This window comes from Osmerus eperlanus, chromosome 9, assembly GCF_963692335.1.
Source record: "Osmerus eperlanus chromosome 9, fOsmEpe2.1, whole genome shotgun sequence".
NCBI classification, from domain to species: domain Eukaryota; kingdom Metazoa; phylum Chordata; class Actinopteri; order Osmeriformes; family Osmeridae; genus Osmerus; species Osmerus eperlanus.
Genome location: NC_085026.1, coordinates 3,333,563 through 3,351,386, shown reverse-complemented (window position 1 = coordinate 3,351,386; position 17,824 = coordinate 3,333,563). Strand labels below are relative to the sequence as shown.

The 17,824-nt window shown below is 53.9% G+C and overlaps 23 non-coding genes across 23 annotated transcripts; all 23 read right to left on the bottom strand.

Annotated features, from left to right (window-relative positions):
- Window positions 1-615: 615 nt before the first annotated feature.
- Window positions 616-689, bottom strand: trnai-aau (transfer RNA isoleucine (anticodon AAU)). Its single transcript has one exon. It is a non-coding gene; the product is annotated as a tRNA-Ile (tRNA).
- Window positions 690-1,368: 679 nt separating this feature from the next.
- On the bottom strand, window positions 1,369-1,442 carry trnai-aau (transfer RNA isoleucine (anticodon AAU)). The gene has a single exon. It is a non-coding gene; the product is annotated as a tRNA-Ile (tRNA).
- Window positions 1,443-2,121: 679 nt separating this feature from the next.
- trnai-aau (transfer RNA isoleucine (anticodon AAU)) lies at window positions 2,122-2,195 on the bottom strand. Its single transcript has one exon. It is a non-coding gene; the product is annotated as a tRNA-Ile (tRNA).
- Window positions 2,196-2,874: 679 nt separating this feature from the next.
- Window positions 2,875-2,948, bottom strand: trnai-aau (transfer RNA isoleucine (anticodon AAU)). The gene has a single exon. It is a non-coding gene; the product is annotated as a tRNA-Ile (tRNA).
- Window positions 2,949-3,627: 679 nt separating this feature from the next.
- On the bottom strand, window positions 3,628-3,701 carry trnai-aau (transfer RNA isoleucine (anticodon AAU)). The gene has a single exon. It is a non-coding gene; the product is annotated as a tRNA-Ile (tRNA).
- A 679-nt stretch (window positions 3,702-4,380) lies between these two features.
- Window positions 4,381-4,454, bottom strand: trnai-aau (transfer RNA isoleucine (anticodon AAU)). The gene has a single exon. It is a non-coding gene; the product is annotated as a tRNA-Ile (tRNA).
- Window positions 4,455-5,133: 679 nt separating this feature from the next.
- On the bottom strand, window positions 5,134-5,207 carry trnai-aau (transfer RNA isoleucine (anticodon AAU)). Its single transcript has one exon. It is a non-coding gene; the product is annotated as a tRNA-Ile (tRNA).
- A 679-nt stretch (window positions 5,208-5,886) lies between these two features.
- trnai-aau (transfer RNA isoleucine (anticodon AAU)) lies at window positions 5,887-5,960 on the bottom strand. The gene has a single exon. It is a non-coding gene; the product is annotated as a tRNA-Ile (tRNA).
- A 679-nt stretch (window positions 5,961-6,639) lies between these two features.
- On the bottom strand, window positions 6,640-6,713 carry trnai-aau (transfer RNA isoleucine (anticodon AAU)). The gene has a single exon. It is a non-coding gene; the product is annotated as a tRNA-Ile (tRNA).
- A 679-nt stretch (window positions 6,714-7,392) lies between these two features.
- trnai-aau (transfer RNA isoleucine (anticodon AAU)) lies at window positions 7,393-7,466 on the bottom strand. Its single transcript has one exon. It is a non-coding gene; the product is annotated as a tRNA-Ile (tRNA).
- A 679-nt stretch (window positions 7,467-8,145) lies between these two features.
- On the bottom strand, window positions 8,146-8,219 carry trnai-aau (transfer RNA isoleucine (anticodon AAU)). The gene has a single exon. It is a non-coding gene; the product is annotated as a tRNA-Ile (tRNA).
- A 679-nt stretch (window positions 8,220-8,898) lies between these two features.
- On the bottom strand, window positions 8,899-8,972 carry trnai-aau (transfer RNA isoleucine (anticodon AAU)). Its single transcript has one exon. It is a non-coding gene; the product is annotated as a tRNA-Ile (tRNA).
- A 679-nt stretch (window positions 8,973-9,651) lies between these two features.
- Window positions 9,652-9,725, bottom strand: trnai-aau (transfer RNA isoleucine (anticodon AAU)). The gene has a single exon. It is a non-coding gene; the product is annotated as a tRNA-Ile (tRNA).
- Window positions 9,726-10,404: 679 nt separating this feature from the next.
- Window positions 10,405-10,478, bottom strand: trnai-aau (transfer RNA isoleucine (anticodon AAU)). Its single transcript has one exon. It is a non-coding gene; the product is annotated as a tRNA-Ile (tRNA).
- Window positions 10,479-11,157: 679 nt separating this feature from the next.
- On the bottom strand, window positions 11,158-11,231 carry trnai-aau (transfer RNA isoleucine (anticodon AAU)). Its single transcript has one exon. It is a non-coding gene; the product is annotated as a tRNA-Ile (tRNA).
- Window positions 11,232-11,910: 679 nt separating this feature from the next.
- Window positions 11,911-11,984, bottom strand: trnai-aau (transfer RNA isoleucine (anticodon AAU)). Its single transcript has one exon. It is a non-coding gene; the product is annotated as a tRNA-Ile (tRNA).
- Window positions 11,985-12,663: 679 nt separating this feature from the next.
- trnai-aau (transfer RNA isoleucine (anticodon AAU)) lies at window positions 12,664-12,737 on the bottom strand. The gene has a single exon. It is a non-coding gene; the product is annotated as a tRNA-Ile (tRNA).
- A 679-nt stretch (window positions 12,738-13,416) lies between these two features.
- On the bottom strand, window positions 13,417-13,490 carry trnai-aau (transfer RNA isoleucine (anticodon AAU)). Its single transcript has one exon. It is a non-coding gene; the product is annotated as a tRNA-Ile (tRNA).
- A 679-nt stretch (window positions 13,491-14,169) lies between these two features.
- Window positions 14,170-14,243, bottom strand: trnai-aau (transfer RNA isoleucine (anticodon AAU)). Its single transcript has one exon. It is a non-coding gene; the product is annotated as a tRNA-Ile (tRNA).
- A 679-nt stretch (window positions 14,244-14,922) lies between these two features.
- trnai-aau (transfer RNA isoleucine (anticodon AAU)) lies at window positions 14,923-14,996 on the bottom strand. Its single transcript has one exon. It is a non-coding gene; the product is annotated as a tRNA-Ile (tRNA).
- A 679-nt stretch (window positions 14,997-15,675) lies between these two features.
- Window positions 15,676-15,749, bottom strand: trnai-aau (transfer RNA isoleucine (anticodon AAU)). The gene has a single exon. It is a non-coding gene; the product is annotated as a tRNA-Ile (tRNA).
- Window positions 15,750-16,428: 679 nt separating this feature from the next.
- Window positions 16,429-16,502, bottom strand: trnai-aau (transfer RNA isoleucine (anticodon AAU)). The gene has a single exon. It is a non-coding gene; the product is annotated as a tRNA-Ile (tRNA).
- Window positions 16,503-17,181: 679 nt separating this feature from the next.
- On the bottom strand, window positions 17,182-17,255 carry trnai-aau (transfer RNA isoleucine (anticodon AAU)). Its single transcript has one exon. It is a non-coding gene; the product is annotated as a tRNA-Ile (tRNA).
- Between the last annotated feature and the right edge of the window lie 569 nt (window positions 17,256-17,824).

Here is a 17,824-nt window from a genome sequence, read left to right as displayed (position 1 = left end):
CATTCTCCAATCCCTTTTTCGTCTTTCGGCAGTTTGCCTCTTGAGTACCGCTCCGCTGCACGTTCTGCAGTCCGTCTTCCAACGCAGATAGCGCCCCCTCCATGCAGCCGGTCGTCATCTTCATCGCGACACACCCCACTCTACTCGCGCCTTTTTGACAGCAAGCACAGGAACGTCTCCAGCTCCTCAATAGACAAGGGGCGCTTTGCGGGTTGACATTTCATCCAATAGCCCCGTGGAGGAAAGCCACGGCCTACCGGTCCACGGCGCTGCTGTGCTGGTGGCTTGTTTGTTCAGTAGCTCGGCTATTTCAATAAGACAGGTTTGTGCAGTACGTCCAGTGTCGCAATCCTCTCTGACCAGTCAGTGGTCTGCAGTGTTTTGGCGTGAGCTTTTTGAAAATGACCCGTTGACCACTTCCTTGAGTAGACTGTATTTTGCAAACGCCACGGGTTTACCAAAACCGAGGCTCAAACCAGGGACCCTGAGATCCTCAGTCTGACTCTCTCCCAACCGAGCTATTTGGGCAGACGCTTCAAACCCAGTCAGTAGCATTTCAAAGCCTTGCCACAGACTAGATAAAGCGATGGAAAAGATCTCCAAAGAAGGGCTGGTTGGCCCGTATGGGGATCGAACCCACGACCTTGGCGTTATTAGCACCACGCTCTGACCAACTGAGCTAACGGGCCCGAGACACTCTGTACATGGTAGAGCGCTCGCTTAGCATGCGAGAAGTAGCGGGATCGATGCCCGCATTCTCCAATCCCTTTTTCGTCTTTCGGCAGTTTGCCTCTTGAGTACCGCTCCGCTGCACGTTCTGCAGTCCGTCTTCCAACGCAGATAGCGCCCCCTCCATGCAGCCGGTCGTCATCTTCATCGCGACACACCCCACTCTACTCGCGCCTTTTTGACAGCAAGCACAGGAACGTCTCCAGCTCCTCAATAGACAAGGGGCGCTTTGCGGGTTGACATTTCATCCAATAGCCCCGTGGAGGAAAGCCACGGCCTACCGGTCCACGGCGCTGCTGTGCTGGTGGCTTGTTTGTTCAGTAGCTCGGCTATTTCAATAAGACAGGTTTGTGCAGTACGTCCAGTGTCGCAATCCTCTCTGACCAGTCAGTGGTCTGCAGTGTTTTGGCGTGAGCTTTTTGAAAATGACCCGTTGACCACTTCCTTGAGTAGACTGTATTTTGCAAACGCCACGGGTTTACCAAAACCGAGGCTCAAACCAGGGACCCTGAGATCCTCAGTCTGACTCTCTCCCAACCGAGCTATTTGGGCAGACGCTTCAAACCCAGTCAGTAGCATTTCAAAGCCTTGCCACAGACTAGATACAGCGATGGAAAAGATCTCCAAAGAAGGGCTGGTTGGCCCGTATGGGGATCGAACCCACGACCTTGGCGTTATTAGCACCACGCTCTGACCAACTGAGCTAACGGGCCCGAGACACTCTGTACATGGTAGAGCGCTCGCTTAGCATGCGAGAAGTAGCGGGATCGATGCCCGCATTCTCCAATCCCTTTTTCGTCTTTCGGCAGTTTGCCTCTTGAGTACCGCTCCGCTGCACGTTCTGCAGTCCGTCTTCCAACGCAGATAGCGCCCCCTCCATGCAGCCGGTCGTCATCTTCATCGCGACACACCCCACTCTACTCGCGCCTTTTTGACAGCAAGCACAGGAACGTCTCCAGCTCCTCAATAGACAAGGGGCGCTTTGCGGGTTGACATTTCATCCAATAGCCCCGTGGAGGAAAGCCACGGCCTACCGGTCCACGGCGCTGCTGTGCTGGTGGCTTGTTTGTTCAGTAGCTCGGCTATTTCAATAAGACAGGTTTGTGCAGTACGTCCAGTGTCGCAATCCTCTCTGACCAGTCAGTGGTCTGCAGTGTTTTGGCGTGAGCTTTTTGAAAATGACCCGTTGACCACTTCCTTGAGTAGACTGTATTTTGCAAACGCCACGGGTTTACCAAAACCGAGGCTCAAACCAGGGACCCTGAGATCCTCAGTCTGACTCTCTCCCAACCGAGCTATTTGGGCAGACGCTTCAAACCCAGTCAGTAGCATTTCAAAGCCTTGCCACAGACTAGATAAAGCGATGGAAAAGATCTCCAAAGAAGGGCTGGTTGGCCCGTATGGGGATCGAACCCACGACCTTGGCGTTATTAGCACCACGCTCTGACCAACTGAGCTAACGGGCCCGAGACACTCTGTACATGGTAGAGCGCTCGCTTAGCATGCGAGAAGTAGCGGGATCGATGCCCGCATTCTCCAATCCCTTTTTCGTCTTTCGGCAGTTTGCCTCTTGAGTACCGCTCCGCTGCACGTTCTGCAGTCCGTCTTCCAACGCAGATAGCGCCCCCTCCATGCAGCCGGTGGTCATCTTCATCGCGACACACACCACTCTACTCGCGCCTTTTTGACAGCAAGCACAGGAACGTCTCCAGCTCCTCAATAGACAAGGGGCGCTTTGCGGGTTGACATTTCATCCAATAGCCCCGTGGAGGAAAGCCACGGCCTACCGGTCCACGGCGCTGCTGTGCTGGTGGCTTGTTTGTTCAGTAGCTCGGCTATTTCAATAAGACAGGTTTGTGCAGTACGTCCAGTGTCGCAATCCTCTCTGACCAGTCAGTGGTCTGCAGTGTTTTGGCGTGAGCTTTTTGAAAATGACCCGTTGACCACTTCCTTGAGTAGACTGTATTTTGCAAACGCCACGGGTTTACCAAAACCGAGGCTCAAACCAGGGACCCTGAGATCCTCAGTCTGACTCTCTCCCAACCGAGCTATTTGGGCAGACGCTTCAAACCCAGTCAGTAGCATTTCAAAGCCTTGCCACAGACTAGATAAAGCGATGGAAAAGATCTCCAAAGAAGGGCTGGTTGGCCCGTATGGGGATCGAACCCACGACCTTGGCGTTATTAGCACCACGCTCTGACCAACTGAGCTAACGGGCCCGAGACACTCTGTACATGGTAGAGCGCTCGCTTAGCATGCGAGAAGTAGCGGGATCGATGCCCGCATTCTCCAATCCCTTTTTCGTCTTTCGGCAGTTTGCCTCTTGAGTACCGCTCCGCTGCACGTTCTGCAGTCCGTCTTCCAACGCAGATAGCGCCCCCTCCATGCAGCCGGTCGTCATCTTCATCGCGACACACCCCACTCTACTCGCGCCTTTTTGACAGCAAGCCCAGGAACGTCTCCAGCTCCTCAATAGACAAGGGGCGCTTTGCGGGTTGACATTTCATCCAATAGCCCCGTGGAGGAAAGCCACGGCCTACCGGTCCACGGCGCTGCTGTGCTGGTGGCTTGTTTGTTCAGTAGCTCGGCTATTTCAATAAGACAGGTTTGTGCAGTACGTCCAGTGTCGCAATCCTCTCTGACCAGTCAGTGGTCTGCAGTGTTTTGGCGTGAGCTTTTTGAAAATGACCCGTTGACCACTTCCTTGAGTAGACTGTATTTTGCAAACGCCACGGGTTTACCAAAACCGAGGCTCAAACCAGGGACCCTGAGATCCTCAGTCTGACTCTCTCCCAACCGAGCTATTTGGGCAGACGCTTCAAACCCAGTCAGTAGCATTTCAAAGCCTTGCCACAGACTAGATAAAGCGATGGAAAAGATCTCCAAAGAAGGGCTGGTTGGCCCGTATGGGGATCGAACCCACGACCTTGGCGTTATTAGCACCACGCTCTGACCAACTGAGCTAACGGGCCCGAGACACTCTGTACATGGTAGAGCGCTCGCTTAGCATGCGAGAAGTAGCGGGATCGATGCCCGCATTCTCCAATCCCTTTTTCGTCTTTCGGCAGTTTGCCTCTTGAGTACCGCTCCGCTGCACGTTCTGCAGTCCGTCTTCCAACGCAGATAGCGCCCCCTCCATGCAGCCGGTGGTCATCTTCATCGCGACACACCCCACTCTACTCGCGCCTTTTTGACAGCAAGCACAGGAACGTCTCCAGCTCCTCAATAGACAAGGGGCGCTTTGCGGGTTGACATTTCATCCAATAGCCCCGTGGAGGAAAGCCACGGCCTACCGGTCCACGGCGCTGCTGTGCTGGTGGCTTGTTTGTTCAGTAGCTCGGCTATTTCAATAAGACAGGTTTGTGCAGTACGTCCAGTGTCGCAATCCTCTCTGACCAGTCAGTGGTCTGCAGTGTTTTGGCGTGAGCTTTTTGAAAATGACCCGTTGACCACTTCCTTGAGTAGACTGTATTTTGCAAACGCCACGGGTTTACCAAAACCGAGGCTCAAACCAGGGACCCTGAGATCCTCAGTCTGACTCTCTCCCAACCGAGCTATTTGGGCAGACGCTTCAAACCCAGTCAGTAGCATTTCAAAGCCTTGCCACAGACTAGATAAAGCGATGGAAAAGATCTCCAAAGAAGGGCTGGTTGGCCCGTATGGGGATCGAACCCACGACCTTGGCGTTATTAGCACCACGCTCTGACCAACTGAGCTAACGGGCCCGAGACACTCTGTACATGGTAGAGCGCTCGCTTAGCATGCGAGAAGTAGCGGGATCGATGCCCGCATTCTCCAATCCCTTTTTCGTCTTTCGGCAGTTTGCCTCTTGAGTACCGCTCCGCTGCACGTTCTGCAGTCCGTCTTCCAACGCAGATAGCGCCCCCTCCATGCAGCCGGTCGTCATCTTCATCGCGACACACCCCACTCTACTCGCGCCTTTTTGACAGCAAGCACAGGAACGTCTCCAGCTCCTCAATAGACAAGGGGCGCTTTGCGGGTTGACATTTCATCCAATAGCCCCGTGGAGGAAAGCCACGGCCTACCGGTCCACGGCGCTGCTGTGCTGGTGGCTTGTTTGTTCAGTAGCTCGGCTATTTCAATAAGACAGGTTTGTGCAGTACGTCCAGTGTCGCAATCCTCTCTGACCAGTCAGTGGTCTGCAGTGTTTTGGCGTGAGCTTTTTGAAAATGACCCGTTGACCACTTCCTTGAGTAGACTGTATTTTGCAAACGCCACGGGTTTACCAAAACCGAGGCTCAAACCAGGGACCCTGAGATCCTCAGTCTGACTCTCTCCCAACCGAGCTATTTGGGCAGACGCTTCAAATCCAGTCAGTAGCATTTCAAAGCCTTGCCACAGACTAGATAAAGCGATGGAAAAGATCTCCAAAGAAGGGCTGGTTGGCCCGTATGGGGATCGAACCCACGACCTTGGCGTTATTAGCACCACGCTCTGACCAACTGAGCTAACGGGCCCGAGACACTCTGTACATGGTAGAGCGCTCGCTTAGCATGCGAGAAGTAGCGGGATCGATGCCCGCATTCTCCAATCCCTTTTTCGTCTTTCGGCAGTTTGCCTCTTGAGTACCGCTCCGCTGCACGTTCTGCAGTCCGTCTTCCAACGCAGATAGCGCCCCCTCCATGCAGCCGGTCGTCATCTTCATCGCGACACACCCCACTCTACTCGCGCCTTTTTGACAGCAAGCCCAGGAACGTCTCCAGCTCCTCAATAGACAAGGGGCGCTTTGCGGGTTGACATTTCATCCAATAGCCCCGTGGAGGAAAGCCACGGCCTACCGGTCCACGGCGCTGCTGTGCTGGTGGCTTGTTTGTTCAGTAGCTCGGCTATTTCAATAAGACAGGTTTGTGCAGTACGTCCAGTGTCGCAATCCTCTCTGACCAGTCAGTGGTCTGCAGTGTTTTGGCGTGAGCTTTTTGAAAATGACCCGTTGACCACTTCCTTGAGTAGACTGTATTTTGCAAACGCCACGGGTTTACCAAAACCGAGGCTCAAACCAGGGACCCTGAGATCCTCAGTCTGACTCTCTCCCAACCGAGCTATTTGGGCAGACGCTTCAAATCCAGTCAGTAGCATTTCAAAGCCTTGCCACAGACTAGATAAAGCGATGGAAAAGATCTCCAAAGAAGGGCTGGTTGGCCCGTATGGGGATCGAACCCACGACCTTGGCGTTATTAGCACCACGCTCTGACCAACTGAGCTAACGGGCCCGAGACACTCTGTACATGGTAGAGCGCTCGCTTAGCATGCGAGAAGTAGCGGGATCGATGCCCGCATTCTCCAATCCCTTTTTCGTCTTTCGGCAGTTTGCCTCTTGAGTACCGCTCCGCTGCACGTTCTGCAGTCCGTCTTCCAACGCAGATAGCGCCCCCTCCATGCAGCCGGTCGTCATCTTCATCGCGACACACCCCACTCTACTCGCGCCTTTTTGACAGCAAGCACAGGAACGTCTCCAGCTCCTCAATAGACAAGGGGCGCTTTGCGGGTTGACATTTCATCCAATAGCCCCGTGGAGGAAAGCCACGGCCTACCGGTCCACGGCGCTGCTGTGCTGGTGGCTTGTTTGTTCAGTAGCTCGGCTATTTCAATAAGACAGGTTTGTGCAGTACGTCCAGTGTCGCAATCCTCTCTGACCAGTCAGTGGTCTGCAGTGTTTTGGCGTGAGCTTTTTGAAAATGACCCGTTGACCACTTCCTTGAGTAGACTGTATTTTGCAAACGCCACGGGTTTACCAAAACCGAGGCTCAAACCAGGGACCCTGAGATCCTCAGTCTGACTCTCTCCCAACCGAGCTATTTGGGCAGACGCTTCAAACCCAGTCAGTAGCATTTCAAAGCCTTGCCACAGACTAGATAAAGCGATGGAAAAGATCTCCAAAGAAGGGCTGGTTGGCCCGTATGGGGATCGAACCCACGACCTTGGCGTTATTAGCACCACGCTCTGACCAACTGAGCTAACGGGCCCGAGACACTCTGTACATGGTAGAGCGCTCGCTTAGCATGCGAGAAGTAGCGGGATCGATGCCCGCATTCTCCAATCCCTTTTTCGTCTTTCGGCAGTTTGCCTCTTGAGTACCGCTCCGCTGCACGTTCTGCAGTCCGTCTTCCAACGCAGATAGCGCCCCCTCCATGCAGCCGGTCGTCATCTTCATCGCGACACACCCCACTCTACTCGCGCCTTTTTGACAGCAAGCACAGGAACGTCTCCAGCTCCTCAATAGACAAGGGGCGCTTTGCGGGTTGACATTTCATCCAATAGCCCCGTGGAGGAAAGCCACGGCCTACCGGTCCACGGCGCTGCTGTGCTGGTGGCTTGTTTGTTCAGTAGCTCGGCTATTTCAATAAGACAGGTTTGTGCAGTACGTCCAGTGTCGCAATCCTCTCTGACCAGTCAGTGGTCTGCAGTGTTTTGGCGTGAGCTTTTTGAAAATGACCCGTTGACCACTTCCTTGAGTAGACTGTATTTTGCAAACGCCACGGGTTTACCAAAACCGAGGCTCAAACCAGGGACCCTGAGATCCTCAGTCTGACTCTCTCCCAACCGAGCTATTTGGGCAGACGCTTCAAATCCAGTCAGTAGCATTTCAAAGCCTTGCCACAGACTAGATAAAGCGATGGAAAAGATCTCCAAAGAAGGGCTGGTTGGCCCGTATGGGGATCGAACCCACGACCTTGGCGTTATTAGCACCACGCTCTGACCAACTGAGCTAACGGGCCCGAGACACTCTGTACATGGTAGAGCGCTCGCTTAGCATGCGAGAAGTAGCGGGATCGATGCCCGCATTCTCCAATCCCTTTTTCGTCTTTCGGCAGTTTGCCTCTTGAGTACCGCTCCGCTGCACGTTCTGCAGTCCGTCTTCCAACGCAGATAGCGCCCCCTCCATGCAGCCGGTCGTCATCTTCATCGCGACACACCCCACTCTACTCGCGCCTTTTTGACAGCAAGCCCAGGAACGTCTCCAGCTCCTCAATAGACAAGGGGCGCTTTGCGGGTTGACATTTCATCCAATAGCCCCGTGGAGGAAAGCCACGGCCTACCGGTCCACGGCGCTGCTGTGCTGGTGGCTTGTTTGTTCAGTAGCTCGGCTATTTCAATAAGACAGGTTTGTGCAGTACGTCCAGTGTCGCAATCCTCTCTGACCAGTCAGTGGTCTGCAGTGTTTTGGCGTGAGCTTTTTGAAAATGACCCGTTGACCACTTCCTTGAGTAGACTGTATTTTGCAAACGCCACGGGTTTACCAAAACCGAGGCTCAAACCAGGGACCCTGAGATCCTCAGTCTGACTCTCTCCCAACCGAGCTATTTGGGCAGACGCTTCAAATCCAGTCAGTAGCATTTCAAAGCCTTGCCACAGACTAGATAAAGCGATGGAAAAGATCTCCAAAGAAGGGCTGGTTGGCCCGTATGGGGATCGAACCCACGACCTTGGCGTTATTAGCACCACGCTCTGACCAACTGAGCTAACGGGCCCGAGACACTCTGTACATGGTAGAGCGCTCGCTTAGCATGCGAGAAGTAGCGGGATCGATGCCCGCATTCTCCAATCCCTTTTTCGTCTTTCGGCAGTTTGCCTCTTGAGTACCGCTCCGCTGCACGTTCTGCAGTCCGTCTTCCAACGCAGATAGCGCCCCCTCCATGCAGCCGGTCGTCATCTTCATCGCGACACACCCCACTCTACTCGCGCCTTTTTGACAGCAAGCACAGGAACGTCTCCAGCTCCTCAATAGACAAGGGGCGCTTTGCGGGTTGACATTTCATCCAATAGCCCCGTGGAGGAAAGCCACGGCCTACCGGTCCACGGCGCTGCTGTGCTGGTGGCTTGTTTGTTCAGTAGCTCGGCTATTTCAATAAGACAGGTTTGTGCAGTACGTCCAGTGTCGCAATCCTCTCTGACCAGTCAGTGGTCTGCAGTGTTTTGGCGTGAGCTTTTTGAAAATGACCCGTTGACCACTTCCTTGAGTAGACTGTATTTTGCAAACGCCACGGGTTTACCAAAACCGAGGCTCAAACCAGGGACCCTGAGATCCTCAGTCTGACTCTCTCCCAACCGAGCTATTTGGGCAGACGCTTCAAACCCAGTCAGTAGCATTTCAAAGCCTTGCCACAGACTAGATAAAGCGATGGAAAAGATCTCCAAAGAAGGGCTGGTTGGCCCGTATGGGGATCGAACCCACGACCTTGGCGTTATTAGCACCACGCTCTGACCAACTGAGCTAACGGGCCCGAGACACTCTGTACATGGTAGAGCGCTCGCTTAGCATGCGAGAAGTAGCGGGATCGATGCCCGCATTCTCCAATCCCTTTTTCGTCTTTCGGCAGTTTGCCTCTTGAGTACCGCTCCGCTGCACGTTCTGCAGTCCGTCTTCCAACGCAGATAGCGCCCCCTCCATGCAGCCGGTCGTCATCTTCATCGCGACACACCCCACTCTACTCGCGCCTTTTTGACAGCAAGCACAGGAACGTCTCCAGCTCCTCAATAGACAAGGGGCGCTTTGCGGGTTGACATTTCATCCAATAGCCCCGTGGAGGAAAGCCACGGCCTACCGGTCCACGGCGCTGCTGTGCTGGTGGCTTGTTTGTTCAGTAGCTCGGCTATTTCAATAAGACAGGTTTGTGCAGTACGTCCAGTGTCGCAATCCTCTCTGACCAGTCAGTGGTCTGCAGTGTTTTGGCGTGAGCTTTTTGAAAATGACCCGTTGACCACTTCCTTGAGTAGACTGTATTTTGCAAACGCCACGGGTTTACCAAAACCGAGGCTCAAACCAGGGACCCTGAGATCCTCAGTCTGACTCTCTCCCAACCGAGCTATTTGGGCAGACGCTTCAAACCCAGTCAGTAGCATTTCAAAGCCTTGCCACAGACTAGATAAAGCGATGGAAAAGATCTCCAAAGAAGGGCTGGTTGGCCCGTATGGGGATCGAACCCACGACCTTGGCGTTATTAGCACCACGCTCTGACCAACTGAGCTAACGGGCCCGAGACACTCTGTACATGGTAGAGCGCTCGCTTAGCATGCGAGAAGTAGCGGGATCGATGCCCGCATTCTCCAATCCCTTTTTCGTCTTTCGGCAGTTTGCCTCTTGAGTACCGCTCCGCTGCACGTTCTGCAGTCCGTCTTCCAACGCAGATAGCGCCCCCTCCATGCAGCCGGTCGTCATCTTCATCGCGACACACCCCACTCTACTCGCGCCTTTTTGACAGCAAGCACAGGAACGTCTCCAGCTCCTCAATAGACAAGGGGCGCTTTGCGGGTTGACATTTCATCCAATAGCCCCGTGGAGGAAAGCCACGGCCTACCGGTCCACGGCGCTGCTGTGCTGGTGGCTTGTTTGTTCAGTAGCTCGGCTATTTCAATAAGACAGGTTTGTGCAGTACGTCCAGTGTCGCAATCCTCTCTGACCAGTCAGTGGTCTGCAGTGTTTTGGCGTGAGCTTTTTGAAAATGACCCGTTGACCACTTCCTTGAGTAGACTGTATTTTGCAAACGCCACGGGTTTACCAAAACCGAGGCTCAAACCAGGGACCCTGAGATCCTCAGTCTGACTCTCTCCCAACCGAGCTATTTGGGCAGACGCTTCAAACCCAGTCAGTAGCATTTCAAAGCCTTGCCACAGACTAGATAAAGCGATGGAAAAGATCTCCAAAGAAGGGCTGGTTGGCCCGTATGGGGATCGAACCCACGACCTTGGCGTTATTAGCACCACGCTCTGACCAACTGAGCTAACGGGCCCGAGACACTCTGTACATGGTAGAGCGCTCGCTTAGCATGCGAGAAGTAGCGGGATCGATGCCCGCATTCTCCAATCCCTTTTTCGTCTTTCGGCAGTTTGCCTCTTGAGTACCGCTCCGCTGCACGTTCTGCAGTCCGTCTTCCAACGCAGATAGCGCCCCCTCCATGCAGCCGGTCGTCATCTTCATCGCGACACACCCCACTCTACTCGCGCCTTTTTGACAGCAAGCACAGGAACGTCTCCAGCTCCTCAATAGACAAGGGGCGCTTTGCGGGTTGACATTTCATCCAATAGCCCCGTGGAGGAAAGCCACGGCCTACCGGTCCACGGCGCTGCTGTGCTGGTGGCTTGTTTGTTCAGTAGCTCGGCTATTTCAATAAGACAGGTTTGTGCAGTACGTCCAGTGTCGCAATCCTCTCTGACCAGTCAGTGGTCTGCAGTGTTTTGGCGTGAGCTTTTTGAAAATGACCCGTTGACCACTTCCTTGAGTAGACTGTATTTTGCAAACGCCACGGGTTTACCAAAACCGAGGCTCAAACCAGGGACCCTGAGATCCTCAGTCTGACTCTCTCCCAACCGAGCTATTTGGGCAGACGCTTCAAACCCAGTCAGTAGCATTTCAAAGCCTTGCCACAGACTAGATAAAGCGATGGAAAAGATCTCCAAAGAAGGGCTGGTTGGCCCGTATGGGGATCGAACCCACGACCTTGGCGTTATTAGCACCACGCTCTGACCAACTGAGCTAACGGGCCCGAGACACTCTGTACATGGTAGAGCGCTCGCTTAGCATGCGAGAAGTAGCGGGATCGATGCCCGCATTCTCCAATCCCTTTTTCGTCTTTCGGCAGTTTGCCTCTTGAGTACCGCTCCGCTGCACGTTCTGCAGTCCGTCTTCCAACGCAGATAGCGCCCCCTCCATGCAGCCGGTCGTCATCTTCATCGCGACACACCCCACTCTACTCGCGCCTTTTTGACAGCAAGCACAGGAACGTCTCCAGCTCCTCAATAGACAAGGGGCGCTTTGCGGGTTGACATTTCATCCAATAGCCCCGTGGAGGAAAGCCACGGCCTACCGGTCCACGGCGCTGCTGTGCTGGTGGCTTGTTTGTTCAGTAGCTCGGCTATTTCAATAAGACAGGTTTGTGCAGTACGTCCAGTGTCGCAATCCTCTCTGACCAGTCAGTGGTCTGCAGTGTTTTGGCGTGAGCTTTTTGAAAATGACCCGTTGACCACTTCCTTGAGTAGACTGTATTTTGCAAACGCCACGGGTTTACCAAAACCGAGGCTCAAACCAGGGACCCTGAGATCCTCAGTCTGACTCTCTCCCAACCGAGCTATTTGGGCAGACGCTTCAAACCCAGTCAGTAGCATTTCAAAGCCTTGCCACAGACTAGATAAAGCGATGGAAAAGATCTCCAAAGAAGGGCTGGTTGGCCCGTATGGGGATCGAACCCACGACCTTGGCGTTATTAGCACCACGCTCTGACCAACTGAGCTAACGGGCCCGAGACACTCTGTACATGGTAGAGCGCTCGCTTAGCATGCGAGAAGTAGCGGGATCGATGCCCGCATTCTCCAATCCCTTTTTCGTCTTTCGGCAGTTTGCCTCTTGAGTACCGCTCCGCTGCACGTTCTGCAGTCCGTCTTCCAACGCAGATAGCGCCCCCTCCATGCAGCCGGTCGTCATCTTCATCGCGACACACCCCACTCTACTCGCGCCTTTTTGACAGCAAGCACAGGAACGTCTCCAGCTCCTCAATAGACAAGGGGCGCTTTGCGGGTTGACATTTCATCCAATAGCCCCGTGGAGGAAAGCCACGGCCTACCGGTCCACGGCGCTGCTGTGCTGGTGGCTTGTTTGTTCAGTAGCTCGGCTATTTCAATAAGACAGGTTTGTGCAGTACGTCCAGTGTCGCAATCCTCTCTGACCAGTCAGTGGTCTGCAGTGTTTTGGCGTGAGCTTTTTGAAAATGACCCGTTGACCACTTCCTTGAGTAGACTGTATTTTGCAAACGCCACGGGTTTACCAAAACCGAGGCTCAAACCAGGGACCCTGAGATCCTCAGTCTGACTCTCTGCCAACCGAGCTATTTGGGCAGACGCTTCAAACCCAGTCAGTAGCATTTCAAAGCCTTGCCACAGACTAGATAAAGCGATGGAAAAGATCTCCAAAGAAGGGCTGGTTGGCCCGTATGGGGATCGAACCCACGACCTTGGCGTTATTAGCACCACGCTCTGACCAACTGAGCTAACGGGCCCGAGACACTCTGTACATGGTAGAGCGCTCGCTTAGCATGCGAGAAGTAGCGGGATCGATGCCCGCATTCTCCAATCCCTTTTTCGTCTTTCGGCAGTTTGCCTCTTGAGTACCGCTCCGCTGCACGTTCTGCAGTCCGTCTTCCAACGCAGATAGCGCCCCCTCCATGCAGCCGGTCGTCATCTTCATCGCGACACACACCACTCTACTCGCGCCTTTTTGACAGCAAGCACAGGAACGTCTCCAGCTCCTCAATAGACAAGGGGCGCTTTGCGGGTTGACATTTCATCCAATAGCCCCGTGGAGGAAAGCCACGGCCTACCGGTCCACGGCGCTGCTGTGCTGGTGGCTTGTTTGTTCAGTAGCTCGGCTATTTCAATAAGACAGGTTTGTGCAGTACGTCCAGTGTCGCAATCCTCTCTGACCAGTCAGTGGTCTGCAGTGTTTTGGCGTGAGCTTTTTGAAAATGACCCGTTGACCACTTCCTTGAGTAGACTGTATTTTGCAAACGCCACGGGTTTACCAAAACCGAGGCTCAAACCAGGGACCCTGAGATCCTCAGTCTGACTCTCTCCCAACCGAGCTATTTGGGCAGACGCTTCAAACCCAGTCAGTAGCATTTCAAAGCCTTGCCACAGACTAGATAAAGCGATGGAAAAGATCTCCAAAGAAGGGCTGGTTGGCCCGTATGGGGATCGAACCCACGACCTTGGCGTTATTAGCACCACGCTCTGACCAACTGAGCTAACGGGCCCGAGACACTCTGTACATGGTAGAGCGCTCGCTTAGCATGCGAGAAGTAGCGGGATCGATGCCCGCATTCTCCAATCCCTTTTTCGTCTTTCGGCAGTTTGCCTCTTGAGTACCGCTCCGCTGCACGTTCTGCAGTCCGTCTTCCAACGCAGATAGCGCCCCCTCCATGCAGCCGGTCGTCATCTTCATCGCGACACACCCCACTCTACTCGCGCCTTTTTGACAGCAAGCACAGGAACGTCTCCAGCTCCTCAATAGACAAGGGGCGCTTTGCGGGTTGACATTTCATCCAATAGCCCCGTGGAGGAAAGCCACGGCCTACCGGTCCACGGCGCTGCTGTGCTGGTGGCTTGTTTGTTCAGTAGCTCGGCTATTTCAATAAGACAGGTTTGTGCAGTACGTCCAGTGTCGCAATCCTCTCTGACCAGTCAGTGGTCTGCAGTGTTTTGGCGTGAGCTTTTTGAAAATGACCCGTTGACCACTTCCTTGAGTAGACTGTATTTTGCAAACGCCACGGGTTTACCAAAACCGAGGCTCAAACCAGGGACCCTGAGATCCTCAGTCTGACTCTCTGCCAACCGAGCTATTTGGGCAGACGCTTCAAACCCAGTCAGTAGCATTTCAAAGCCTTGCCACAGACTAGATAAAGCGATGGAAAAGATCTCCAAAGAAGGGCTGGTTGGCCCGTATGGGGATCGAACCCACGACCTTGGCGTTATTAGCACCACGCTCTGACCAACTGAGCTAACGGGCCCGAGACACTCTGTACATGGTAGAGCGCTCGCTTAGCATGCGAGAAGTAGCGGGATCGATGCCCGCATTCTCCAATCCCTTTTTCGTCTTTCGGCAGTTTGCCTCTTGAGTACCGCTCCGCTGCACGTTCTGCAGTCCGTCTTCCAACGCAGATAGCGCCCCCTCCATGCAGCCGGTCGTCATCTTCATCGCGACACACCCCACTCTACTCGCGCCTTTTTGACAGCAAGCACAGGAACGTCTCCAGCTCCTCAATAGACAAGGGGCGCTTTGCGGGTTGACATTTCATCCAATAGCCCCGTGGAGGAAAGCCACGGCCTACCGGTCCACGGCGCTGCTGTGCTGGTGGCTTGTTTGTTCAGTAGCTCGGCTATTTCAATAAGACAGGTTTGTGCAGTACGTCCAGTGTCGCAATCCTCTCTGACCAGTCAGTGGTCTGCAGTGTTTTGGCGTGAGCTTTTTGAAAATGACCCGTTGACCACTTCCTTGAGTAGACTGTATTTTGCAAACGCCACGGGTTTACCAAAACCGAGGCTCAAACCAGGGACCCTGAGATCCTCAGTCTGACTCTCTCCCAACCGAGCTATTTGGGCAGACGCTTCAAACCCAGTCAGTAGCATTTCAAAGCCTTGCCACAGACTAGATAAAGCGATGGAAAAGATCTCCAAAGAAGGGCTGGTTGGCCCGTATGGGGATCGAACCCACGACCTTGGCGTTATTAGCACCACGCTCTGACCAACTGAGCTAACGGGCCCGAGACACTCTGTACATGGTAGAGCGCTCGCTTAGCATGCGAGAAGTAGCGGGATCGATGCCCGCATTCTCCAATCCCTTTTTCGTCTTTCGGCAGTTTGCCTCTTGAGTACCGCTCCGCTGCACGTTCTGCAGTCCGTCTTCCAACGCAGATAGCGCCCCCTCCATGCAGCCGGTCGTCATCTTCATCGCGACACACCCCACTCTACTCGCGCCTTTTTGACAGCAAGCACAGGAACGTCTCCAGCTCCTCAATAGACAAGGGGCGCTTTGCGGGTTGACATTTCATCCAATAGCCCCGTGGAGGAAAGCCACGGCCTACCGGTCCACGGCGCTGCTGTGCTGGTGGCTTGTTTGTTCAGTAGCTCGGCTATTTCAATAAGACAGGTTTGTGCAGTACGTCCAGTGTCGCAATCCTCTCTGACCAGTCAGTGGTCTGCAGTGTTTTGGCGTGAGCTTTTTGAAAATGACCCGTTGACCACTTCCTTGAGTAGACTGTATTTTGCAAACGCCACGGGTTTACCAAAACCGAGGCTCAAACCAGGGACCCTGAGATCCTCAGTCTGACTCTCTCCCAACCGAGCTATTTGGGCAGACGCTTCAAACCCAGTCAGTAGCATTTCAAAGCCTTGCCACAGACTAGATAAAGCGATGGAAAAGATCTCCAAAGAAGGGCTGGTTGGCCCGTATGGGGATCGAACCCACGACCTTGGCGTTATTAGCACCACGCTCTGACCAACTGAGCTAACGGGCCCGAGACACTCTGTACATGGTAGAGCGCTCGCTTAGCATGCGAGAAGTAGCGGGATCGATGCCCGCATTCTCCAATCCCTTTTTCGTCTTTCGGCAGTTTGCCTCTTGAGTACCGCTCCGCTGCACGTTCTGCAGTCCGTCTTCCAACGCAGATAGCGCCCCCTCCATGCAGCCGGTCGTCATCTTCATCGCGACACACCCCACTCTACTCGCGCCTTTTTGACAGCAAGCACAGGAACGTCTCCAGCTCCTCAATAGACAAGGGGCGCTTTGCGGGTTGACATTTCATCCAATAGCCCCGTGGAGGAAAGCCACGGCCTACCGGTCCACGGCGCTGCTGTGCTGGTGGCTTGTTTGTTCAGTAGCTCGGCTATTTCAATAAGACAGGTTTGTGCAGTACGTCCAGTGTCGCAATCCTCTCTGACCAGTCAGTGGTCTGCAGTGTTTTGGCGTGAGCTTTTTGAAAATGACCCGTTGACCACTTCCTTGAGTAGACTGTATTTTGCAAACGCCACGGGTTTACCAAAACCGAGGCTCAAACCAGGGACCCTGAGATCCTCAGTCTGACTCTCTGCCAACCGAGCTATTTGGGCAGACGCTTCAAACCCAGTCAGTAGCATTTCAAAGCCTTGCCACAGACTAGATAAAGCGATGGAAAAGATCTCCAAAGAAGGGCTGGTTGGCCCGTATGGGGATCGAACCCACGACCTTGGCGTTATTAGCACCACGCTCTGACCAACTGAGCTAACGGGCCCGAGACACTCTGTACATGGTAGAGCGCTCGCTTAGCATGCGAGAAGTAGCGGGATCGATGCCCGCATTCTCCAATCCCTTTTTCGTCTTTCGGCAGTTTGCCTCTTGAGTACCGCTCCGCTGCACGTTCTGCAGTCCGTCTTCCAACGCAGATAGCGCCCCCTCCATGCAGCCGGTCGTCATCTTCATCGCGACACACCCCACTCTACTCGCGCCTTTTTGACAGCAAGCACAGGAACGTCTCCAGCTCCTCAATAGACAAGGGGCGCTTTGCGGGTTGACATTTCATCCAATAGCCCCGTGGAGGAAAGCCACGGCCTACCGGTCCACGGCGCTGCTGTGCTGGTGGCTTGTTTGTTCAGTAGCTCGGCTATTTCAATAAGACAGGTTTGTGCAGTACGTCCAGTGTCGCAATCCTCTCTGACCAGTCAGTGGTCTGCAGTGTTTTGGCGTGAGCTTTTTGAAAATGACCCGTTGACCACTTCCTTGAGTAGACTGTATTTTGCAAACGCCACGGGTTTACCAAAACCGAGGCTCAAACCAGGGACCCTGAGATCCTCAGTCTGACTCTCTCCCAACCGAGCTATTTGGGCAGACGCTTCAAACCCAGTCAGTAGCATTTCAAAGCCTTGCCACAGACTAGATAAAGCGATGGAAAAGATCTCCAAAGAAGGGCTGGTTGGCCCGTATGGGGATCGAACCCACGACCTTGGCGTTATTAGCACCACGCTCTGACCAACTGAGCTAACGGGCCCGAGACACTCTGTACATGGTAGAGCGCTCGCTTAGCATGCGAGAAGTAGCGGGATCGATGCCCGCATTCTCCAATCCCTTTTTCGTCTTTCGGCAGTTTGCCTCTTGAGTACCGCTCCGCTGCACGTTCTGCAGTCCGTCTTCCAACGCAGATAGCGCCCCCTCCATGCAGCCGGTCGTCATCTTCATCGCGACACACCCCACTCTACTCGCGCCTTTTTGACAGCAAGCACAGGAACGTCTCCAGCTCCTCAATAGACAAGGGGCGCTTTGCGGGTTGACATTTCATCCAATAGCCCCGTGGAGGAAAGCCACGGCCTACCGGTCCACGGCGCTGCTGTGCTGGTGGCTTGTTTGTTCAGTAGCTCGGCTATTTCAATAAGACAGGTTTGTGCAGTACGTCCAGTGTCGCAATCCTCTCTGACCAGTCAGTGGTCTGCAGTGTTTTGGCGTGAGCTTTTTGAAAATGACCCGTTGACCACTTCCTTGAGTAGACTGTATTTTGCAAACGCCACGGGTTTACCAAAACCGAGGCTCAAACCAGGGACCCTGAGATCCTCAGTCTGACTC